We start from the raw sequence: 11,310 nt of genomic DNA, 5'->3' as shown, positions 1-11,310 counted from the left end.
TTTGAAATATAAATGAAGAAAATATCTAATAAAAAAATTGGAAAAATACAGCACAATGCCTTTGAGAATTGTTCAATTATTTATATCTATAGTTCATTCTTATTGATTGCTAAGTGGTATTCTATAGTATGCATGCACTATACTTTGTTTAGCCACTAATTTATTGAAGAGTTTCTACATTCTTGTTACTTTTTTGTTTGTTTGAAAAAATGACAGCGACCTTTTATGTACAATTTAATGCTGGAGCATACATTTTCATTTATCTGATATAAATGTCCCAAAATTCAATTTCTGTTTCGTATTGTATCTTAATCCATTTTCTGCTATTATAAAAGAAGAATGTAACACTGATGACTTAGAGTGAACAGATATTTACTTGGCTTATAATTCCAGGGACTGAGACATTAAAAAGCATAGCACTCACATTTCATGAAGCTCTTTGTATCTTCCTAACAAGTTTCCTAACATGTTGGAATAGTGGGAATCATGTAAAAGACATGCAAAAAATCAGGCTGTGCATATCTTTACCCCTTTTTAGAAACTAACTGCCTATAACTAAACTACTCCTATGATGATGGTATTAATCCATGAACAGAGCCTTTTGGCCCAATCATCTCCTAAAGGTCATACCTTTCAACGCTGTTAGAATGACAATTAAATTTCAAAATGAGTTTTTGAGACAGGTTCAAAGCACAGCATAGAGTAATTGCATGTTTAGCTTTTAAAGAAACTTCCAAACTGTCAAGAAGAAGGCGGCTACAGGCCGTCAAAGGCCAGCCAAAAAAACAATAATAATGTAGGTTCATTCCAAAAGGAAAATTAATAAGGGTGCCAGAAAGAACTTGACAAGAACAGATAAAAATATATCAAAACAAAAGCCTTATAGCTTTTCTCTCTTAAGCTGATCCACAGCCCAGGAAACACAATGGTAGTTTTACTGTCGTCTAAGGTATGACTATCAAAACATGAAATCTTAATATAAAAGGAGGGTTATCTGCCAATTTTTAGCATTGGAGGTAGTCAGAAAGATTGTAAAATTAGGTGCACCTGTTTGGAATGGGGGAGATGTAAAGAAAAATGCATAGCAGATGTTTAAAAGCAAAGCCTTTCCAGATCTACCAGGATAGTGCATCTGCCTGTTCTACAGACCTCCATCCTAGTGCTGCTGGAGCTCCCCAGGAAAATGGATGGAAAAACATGACACGGTGATGGCAAGTCCTACTTCATTCAGATTAATCTATGAGAGGCATTTTAGCCATCTCCACTAATAAAGGGAAATGCTGTGTGAGTGGATAAAGTGCTAGAACAGAGAATCAATCATGTCTCATAGAGAAGCATGGGCACTAACAGACAGGGGCTGATATACCTAACAGCTGAAGAACTGAGCAAACCAAACCAAACCAATAGAATAGTTGGGGAAAGATATGAATGCATAATCCGGAAAGCCTATCCTTGAACACGAAGAGATGTTCAAGCACACTCAAAATTTTGAAATGCAAAGTTAATAAAAAGCACAGAGACACAATTTCTCACCTATCAGACTGGCAACAAAACAAAACAAAACAAAGCAAAACAAACCATGACAACACATTCAGAGGACCCTAGGAAATAGGTATTCTCATATACTGATGGTTGCAAGGCAAACTACCACAGCTCTTCTGGCGGTACCCTAACCCTGAAAAAAAAAAAGAAAAAGAAAAAGAAAAACCTCATAGATACTTTTACTTCTTTAAAAAGTAACAACTTTATAGGGATATGATTCAAACACCATACAATTTGCCCATTTCAAGGTTGTTTGTAAATTCAGAGTAGCTTACCCATCACTACAATCAATTTCAGGCCATTTTCATCATTCCCACCCTACTAACTCCATGCATATTAATGGCCCCTCTCGTTGCTCCTTATAATTTTTCCTAGTCTTAGCCTTTGACAACTACTAACATGTATTTTTGTTCTCTCAGTAGCAAAGAGACATATGATTGAACATTTAAAGAAATCATGAAAAGGATGCAGGGACCGTACAGGTTGTGAAATTGAGGAACCAAGCTATATTTAACTAAATTCCCAATGGAAGAGAAGCTCTAATTGACATCTAAGTTAAAAGTAAATCACACTCTTGATTTTAGGCCAATTACAGCAACTACTACCTCTCCATCAACCCTGAGGAATTTGATTTTAAGAGTGCAAAATAATAGTCCTTGAGCTGTTTGTTGAGCAATGTGATTGCACAGAAAGTCTCAAAAAATTACTCAGAAATATACTGAGAATTCCTCAAAATAACCAAGGAAGTTGAGAATTCTGGAGTTGCTGGTTGTTGCTGACAGTTTCATCAGCATCCTTTCCTAAGGCCCATGCTATAAACTGTCCTGAGGAGGTAAGAGATACAGAACTGAAAACTTTCTAACCTCTCACTCCAGCCAACTCCTCCTCTGTCCCTGAGTCTCTTTTTGTACCCTCACAATAAAATTATCCTTTCAAATAAAATTGCAACTCCATTCTTTCCATAATTAGTTGGGAACTACATAGTTCTGTGCGAAAAACCATGACATATCTTCCTCACGTTCAATCTTGGCATACATCTACATAGATACAATCCTAGAATGGTAGATATTGAAATCTCTCTCTCTTTTGATTTGATTTTGTAAAATGTTTTATCCTATGGTTATTGATCAATTATATTATAATCGCTCAAAAAAACTTTAAAAAAGAGCCAATGAGTAAATATCAGCCATCTCTCTAACATATATGCACTCTGTCCCTAATTCTCCAAAAAGATTATGGTTCATGGTTCAATGTGATAAAAAAGAAACTAATTTTCAAGGTATGGATATATTACCTTAAAGGGTTAATAACTCTCATAAGTCTAACAACCATACCACTTTAGGATTTCAGAAAAACTCAGTGTATGTCAAGTGAGACAGATTTCTTTTCAAAATACTGTAATATTTTTTTCCCTGTATACTTGGAGTAAAAAAATCAGGTCCTAAATGTTTGGAAGTAACAGAAGAATCTGATCATGAGTGATTATCTGACCTGGGAATAACCCTATTCTCAATATTAGTTCTAAGACAGAGGAAGAATGATGCATATTAAAGAGTTAATACGTCAGACCCGAGATGTTATCCTTAGAAGGGCATGCTTACAAAGTTGGCTGACATCTTGAGAACTTGGCTCTTGGAATCCACCCAGTCAACAGTTAACTGATTAGAGTGGCACACTGTGCATAGACTATCTGCACAAGCAATGTGGTTTAAGCTGAACACCTGCCTTCCGTCTGGGAGTTTGGCATTTTGGTATGAACTAGGCAGAGCACTTATGTAATTAGTCACTAATAAAAATGTGGGGTGCTGAGTTTCTAATAGGCTTCCATGGTAGAAAACATTTCGCATGTGTTGCTGTATTTTCACTGCTGGAGGAAAGTGTACTTTGCATAATCCTTCATAAAGGGAAGGAAGCACACAAAGCCTGTACAGGGAGTTCTCCAGGATCTAGCTGTGTTTTATTTCCCCTAAGATCCAACTTCAGTAAGCCATTACAATAACTTGTATCCAGCAATAAAAATGTTCTGCTGAGTCCTAGGAGTCAAGAAAATCACCAAACCTATGGGTCATCTTGGGGAATCTCTGACACAAAAAACTTATTCATCTTGCTGCTGACAGCTAAACCCATTATTTAATGAATATTCTATGTCCTGAACAGAGAATTGAACTTCAGGAAGGTGGCTCTGGCATGCTACCTTAAACGACCACCATAGTCGGGTCAAAACTTTGAAAGTGTCTGGTGAGTACAAAATTCATCATGTAGCAAATATATATTGAGTATATATCACATGTCAGCAGTGGTAGTTTTAGAATGGCAGTCATAAAAGGCTCAAAATGTTACTCATCATATCTAAACCACTGAATTATCTATGAAATTTTATTTTATTGGACTTCATAAAGAATTTCATTGGATTTTTCTCCTTCCTAAATCCTAACACTATATTAGGAGTAGTACAATTCTCATTAAGATGATCTGGTTTGGTCAAGGGATGTAGCTCAGTAGTAGAGCATATATCTACCACATGGCAATCCCTGGTTCTACTCTCAGCACTGAAGAAATTATGTTTGTCATTTTCTGTGGACTCTCACAACTAGTACTGCCACTCAATATTCATCAAAGTAGTATTCTATTTCTAGCAACATAAGAAGCTGGAATAGACCAACATTTAAAATCTTGTTTCTGAAAAGCACTATTCAGGGCCCTCTATATTCTGCCTATATGTGGGTCCTATACATGTGAACAAACAGGCAAAGCAAAAGTGCTTTAAGTTCTGGAAGCTCATCTGCAGTGTTATAACTCCTTAAACAAAATGGCTAGGTCTACTTTGCCACACTGATTTTGTTCACATTATTGTACTACCCTATTTACTCAAATAGTGATTCAGAATAATGGCTTTCATTTCTATAATTTCCCCATACTAGTATGGAATCCTAGAGTACTGACAGGATCCACAGTAATCAAAAAAAAAAAAAAAACACATACAAACCAGTCAGTAAGGTCTATAAAACAGATCCCTGAAAAGTTCCAGGGGCAGTGTATGTGAAATATATTGTCTTCTCTTTCAGACACATGACCATTATATAACCATGCCAAAAATGTCTGTGACCACTAAAGGCCATGATAGCCTTCTGAGTTCCAATTGCTTCTTAAACAGTTTTAGTGTCTCTCCCACTATATTCATCAAGTCACCCCATATTTCTCTATCTGCCAGGGAAACTATATAAGGAACCAAGATACACAGTGAAAGAATTATTTGACTTCTACATATAATAATTAGTTGTAATACTTGCTGAAATTGGATAGATATTAACTAGGAGAGCCATTATGGAAGTTTTCCTGCCACTACAAAACACAGAATATGGCAGAATTTTCCTCAGGTAAATCCATCAGCAGTGTACCCCTAATCCAGAAAAGGGTAATGTCTCTTCTCTCCTTGCTTCTTGAATCTAAGAATTACATTGCCTGACATTTAAAAGGGGGGTGCAAACAATAGCCAGTATTCTAATAATTATCTGTAACCCACCTTGCTACCTTTCTAAGAATACTCTCATTCTAACATTCTTTCCCTCAGGACCAACTGCTCATCCCAGTTGGTGCTGATATTGACTCTAATTCATTTGCATTTGTCCTTTCTCCCAGCTTTTAATCTCCCTTCTGGTTCTGTGCCTCAGATTCAAAGTCTTATCTCTAGCCATCTTTAATTTAGAATACCATTCATTTAGATTCCTTCTCTTTCTTACCCATTATTTTTTCCTGCATTTGTGGCACATCTTGTTCTCAACTTCTTTCATCCCAAGGTGCATTGGATGAGAATTTTCTCCCACCTTGAGCACAACATAATCAACTAGGATTTATCCCTGGGACCCAAGGATGTTTTTTATATAGTTAGTAAATGTGACATACTATACAAACAATGAGGATAATAATATAATATTCTCAATACATGGACAAAATGTATGTATATATGTAGATATATAGATATATAAAGAGAGAGAGCACATTTGTTCATGATAAATATATTAAAAAAATGAAGTAGCTATAGTGAAAATATGCCTCCATATAAGAAAGGCTCCATTTGACCAGCCATAATTAACATCGTACTTCAGGGTATAAAAGCTAAAGTCTTTTCCTCTGAGACTAGACATAAAACAATAATTCCTATTCTCATCAGTCCTGTTCTATACAGTAGTACTAAGAGTTGTAGCCAAATCATGTAGGCAATAACAATAACAGGCATTCAAAAGGCAATAAAATCCTATTTTCAGGTACCATGATTTTATAGGTCAAAAACCTCTAAAGAATATATTCAAATTTATTGAAACTAAGAATTCATGTCAGTTGTGGTGCCCATAATCCCAGTACTTGGGAAGTTAAAGAACTGCCTTGAGTTCAGGGCCACTGTGGGCTATATAGTGAATAGCAGGTCACTTAGGCCTGTAGAGGAACCTGCTAAAGAATAAATAAATATATGCATATATGTAAATAAATAGCTCATAAAAATCTAATTCTGTAAAATTTCAAGATATGAAATAAAAATTAAAATCACACATATGTTTATATATTAGCAATGACCTAGGCAATACAGAAACTAATTCCTTTAATAATGTGAAAATAAAATACCTAAGAGGAACAACTGAGAAAAACTTTAAAACTTAAAACAGAAACTGAGAAAGAAACTAAACAAATAAATGATTGCATATACTATGTCTGAGAACTACAAAAATTAATATTTTTAAATCAGCTATCCTGCCTCAGAAGATCTATAGATTCAATGCAGCCTCTACAAAATTGCCTCTATCTGCATCCTGAAAAATTATCCCTATACACACAAATGTTGTGCTTACCTCTCATCAAAAACATTTTTTAAACCACAGACAGAGGCTATTATATAAACTGCAAGACTGGTCAAGTGCAGAGAACAACAGACCATAGGGTGCCCAACAAGAACCGGCATATAACTACAAGGCAACCCTTACATTGAAGGCTCAGGGAACATCATAGAAGGAGCAGAAAGAGTGTAAGAACCAGAGGACTGGGATATGTGCTACAAGATAGTGTCTTTTAGGCATAACAGGGAAACTCTACCCATGGAGTGTCAACAGTATGGTAACCTAAGTAAGGTATATGCGCAATGACAATACAAGCTGAGAGTCCAACACAATTGTGGGGAATCTCAAGAACCCCACCCCTAGATGAACAGCTACAGTCATTTAACAGCTGCTGAGAGAGGGAAAAATCAGTCTTCTCTAGTGAAGACTGCATAACCCTGATACTTTATGCAATCCCAAGTAGTCACCCTTAAACATATACACATATTGAACAAGACTAAATACACTCAATAGACTCAGAAGGGTGTGTGAGTGTGTGTGTGTGTGTGTGTGTGTGTGTGTGTGTGTGTGTGTGTGTACATGCATGCTATAGCACACATGGCATTCAGAGGACAACTTGTGGGACTCAGTCCTCTCCATTTACCATAACAATAATAATTATAGAGTTCATGAGTTCCAGAGGAAGTGGAGGGGCAAGGAAGGGAAGTGGAAGGGATAGAAATTACGTGAATATAACAAACATGTAGAAAATTCTTCAAAGCGGCTGGAGAGATGGCTCAGTGGTTAAGAGCACTGACTGCTCTTCCAAAGGTCCTGAGTTCAAATCCCAGCAACCACATGGTGGCTTACAACCATCTGTAGCAAGATCTGGCCCCCTTTTCTGGGGTATCTAAAGACAACTACATTGTACCTATAATAATAAATAAATCTTTAAAAAAAAAGAAAAAAAAGAAAATTCTTCAAAATTAAAACAATAAATGAATAATAATAATAATTTAAAAACCCTGCTCCAGTGCCATGCCTGCCTGCCCACTGCTATCCTCCCAGCCACGATGGCTACAGACTAACCGACAAGCCCCCAATGAAATGCTTTGTTTTAAAAAAATTAAAGACGTGAAGTTGGAAAGGGAAATATTGTGGAAATATGAGGGAATTGGGAATTGGAGGGGAGTGGGTGTAGATAGGCTCTTACTTCACTGCATACGTGCATGAAATTTTCAAAATAAAAAATTAAATCAAAGAAATTACCAGTGCAGAATAAAAATGCTAAACCACAATTCAGACAGAAGCATAAGACCCAAAATAGCAAAAAATGATCCTGAAAAAGCAGGAAAAAAATTATGACTTCATAGTTTCTAGTTTCAAATTATATTGAAAAACTACAAGAATCTAAACAGTCATGCTGACCAATGGAACAAAAAAGAAGTCAGAGCAAACTCATACATATACGATAAGTAATCTTCCAAAAGGAGGCGAAAAAGTACATAATGTGGGAAGGAGAGAGTTCTCCAAAAATCATATTGAGAAAATTGAATATCTACATATATAAACCAGAAAACTCATTTCAGCTATTCACAAGAATCAACTCAAGTGCAGCTCAAGCTGTACCACAGTGAAACTATGCAATTCCTAGAAAAGGCTTTACACTCAGGTTTTGTATAGAACATCAAATAACAGGAAAATAAATAAGTGGAATTACACCAAACTAAAACTGTTCTCAGTAAGAAAGGAAATGGGGCTATAGAGATGGCTCAGTGCATAAAGGTTCTTACTGCCAGGCCTGATGACCATTCCTGGAATCCACAAATTAGAGGAAGAAAACTGAGTCAGACATGTTGTCTTCTGACCTCTGTATGTGTGCATACACATAGACACATATACACAAGGTTTAATTAATTAAATAAATAAACGTAAAAAAGAAATTTATAATAAACCAGAAAAGCAACCTATGGGAAGAGAAAAATATTTGGAAAGCATTCATCTGATAAGGCATTAATTCCCAAGTAGTAAAAGCAACTACCATTGCTAAATTATCTAAAAATCAATTGTTATATTTAAAAATGATAAAGAACTTGAATAGAATCTTTTTTTAATCCCAAAGAAAACATAGAAGTCAAGGCTGGAGAGATGGATCAGTGACTAAAGCACTGCTTGTGCAGATGATCCGAGTTCAGCTCCCATCACCCACATGTTAGGCAGCTTACAAACACCTTTAACTCCAAATCCAGAGGATTCAACATCCTTGTCTAGCCTCTGCCCATAGCTGCAATCATGTGCCCCATCTTACTCCCAATCGCATACACCTACTTAAAAATAAAACTAATCTTTTTTAAAAAAAAATTTACAAATGACCAATGGAAACACAAAAAATTCTATCACTAATGATCGTGAAATATAAATCAAAACTATAATGCGATATCACCTCATATTTGTTAAGATGTCAAGTATAAAAATCCAGTGGATAGCATAAGTTAGCAATGATGTAGAAAAAGAGGACACTTAAAGGAAAATAATATGGAAGTTCAAAAATACTTTGAAACTAAACTATTAGATGATTCAGAAATCTCTCTTCTAGAGACATACCCAAGACAATGAAATCAGCACATCATAGAGACATCTGCATTCTTTCCAGCATTCATTATTGATAATAGCCAAGATAAATAGTGCAAGTGTCTATGATAGGTGAATAAAGAAAATGGAGTATATACATTCTAATCATTCTACATTCCAGACACAAGCAAGCAAGAAACGTTTTTCCTACTGTATCCGGCTTAATTACTTGGGATAATATCGTTCAGATTCATCTGTGATGTACTCAGGCTGGATCTCCTACTTGCAAAGCCAAACAGGTTTTGTCTCTGGAAGAAATGAGAGGTGAGGAGGGTTTCTTGTTTGTTTGTTTTGTTTTGTTTTGTTTTGTTTTGTTTTTTTCAAGACAGGGTTTCTCTGTGTAGCTCTGGCTGTCCTGGAACTCACTCTGTAGACCAGGCTGGCCTTGAACTCAGAAACCCACTTGCCTTGGCCTCCCAAGTGCTGGGATTAAAGGCACGTGCCACCACTGCCTGGCTGAGTTTTTTTTTATCAAAGTACATAAAAATTTTCCAAAATGAATGACTTCTGAAAAATCTAATAGTTATTTTAAGTAATATTCTACTGTACATTTGAAACTTGCTAAGAAAATATATCTCAGTACTATTATCACAAAGAAATGGGTAACACTTGAGATGATAGATGTGTTATGTAATTTGATTGTGGTGGCCATTTTACAATGTCATTTTCAGGATGAATATCATTATATCAAAATTCAAACTCTGACACGTTCCAAATAGTGACATTCCACCATTACTTAAATATTCCAAAATCTGACACTAGAATGGACAATAGATAATTTCAAGCTTATATAGAATACTCATCAGGAAAAAACACATTCTGGATTATAAACCAAGCCTTAAAATTAAAAAAAAAAAAACCCTAGACATCACATAAAATATGCTCTTAGACTGCAGCAGAACTAAGTTAGTATCAATAACACAGGATATGATGTGTGCCACATGTCCATAATCTTAGCTATTCAGGAGGCTTAGGCAGGAGAATCACTTAAGCCCAAGTGCTTGGTGCCAGTCTGGGTAATATAGCATCACACTTTCCTTTAAGTAATAAGTCATTTAGGTGCAGTGGCTTATAAAAACCTCAAGGATTAAATAATACCCATATCAAAAAGTGACAAGTTAGTTAACAGTTTTTTAATCAAAGGAAATGAAACCATATCTCATCAAAAATCTGTGAGATTCAAAAAGACAATATTTGAATAAAAATTCATACCGCTGAATGCATATAATAGAAAATTAAATCTAAAATTAACATTTAAAGCCTACCAAAAGTCAGTCAAAGTAAACCCAGACTAAGTGGAAAAAGAGCTACTAAGTCTTAGCACAGACATAAGTGAAAATGAAGTCAAGAACAGAATAGAAAATGTAATAAGACCACAAGCGATTTTAACACAATTATTAAGAACACAAATTGATAGTATGATAAATGTAAGAGAGGAATACCACTATGTACCTAGTAGACATTAAAGAGTAACAAGTTTGAGAACATAGATATTATAGGTTATGCCCTAGTTACTTTTCCGTTTGCTTGATGAAATGCCCAGACAAAAGCAACGTAATAGATAGTTGATTTTGGCTCACCATTTGAGGGTACAGTCCATTACAGTGGGGAAGACAACAGTGACAGAAGCTTGAGGTGGTTGTTCGCATTGCACCTGCAGTCATAAAAAAAGAGAGAAGCATGAATGGTTATGATCAGCTATCTTCCTCTTTTTACTCCAGGGGCCCACCCACTTCATGGAATGGTATTGCCCATAGTAGGTTGATTTTTCCCATCTCAATGAACCTAATCAAGATAATATAACACACGTGTGCCCTGAAGCTTGTCTCCTAGGTAATTCTAGATCTTGTCAAGTTGACAGCATTACATAGACAAATTTCTTGAAGGATATAGCCTGCCAAAGTTATCACAAAGAAGAATACAATTTGAGCCGGGTGTGGTAGCGCACGCCTTTAATCCCAGCACTCGGGAGGCAGAGGCAGGCGGATTTCTGAGTTTGAGGCCAGCCTGGTCTACAGAGTGAGTTCCAGGACAGCTATACAGAGAAACCCTGTCTCGAAAAACCAAAAAATAACAACAACAACAACAAAAAACAAAAATAAAACAAAAAAAGAAAAATACAATTTGAATAGATCTATATTAATTAAAGAAACTCAATAAAAAATTGATAACCTAAAAAAGAAGCACCACTTGAACAAGTGAATTCACTGCTAAATTCTACAAAATATTTAAGGATGGCATGTATTAATTCTCTGTGATCACTTTCAAAGGCAGAAATAATAACTCCCAATTCATTCCATGAAGCTACCAGCAACATAATACTAAAATC

Source organism: Mus pahari, chromosome X (assembly GCF_900095145.1).
Source record: "Mus pahari chromosome X, PAHARI_EIJ_v1.1, whole genome shotgun sequence".
Lineage (NCBI taxonomy): Eukaryota > Metazoa > Chordata > Mammalia > Rodentia > Muridae > Mus > Mus pahari.
This window is presented reverse-complemented; position numbering follows the sequence as displayed.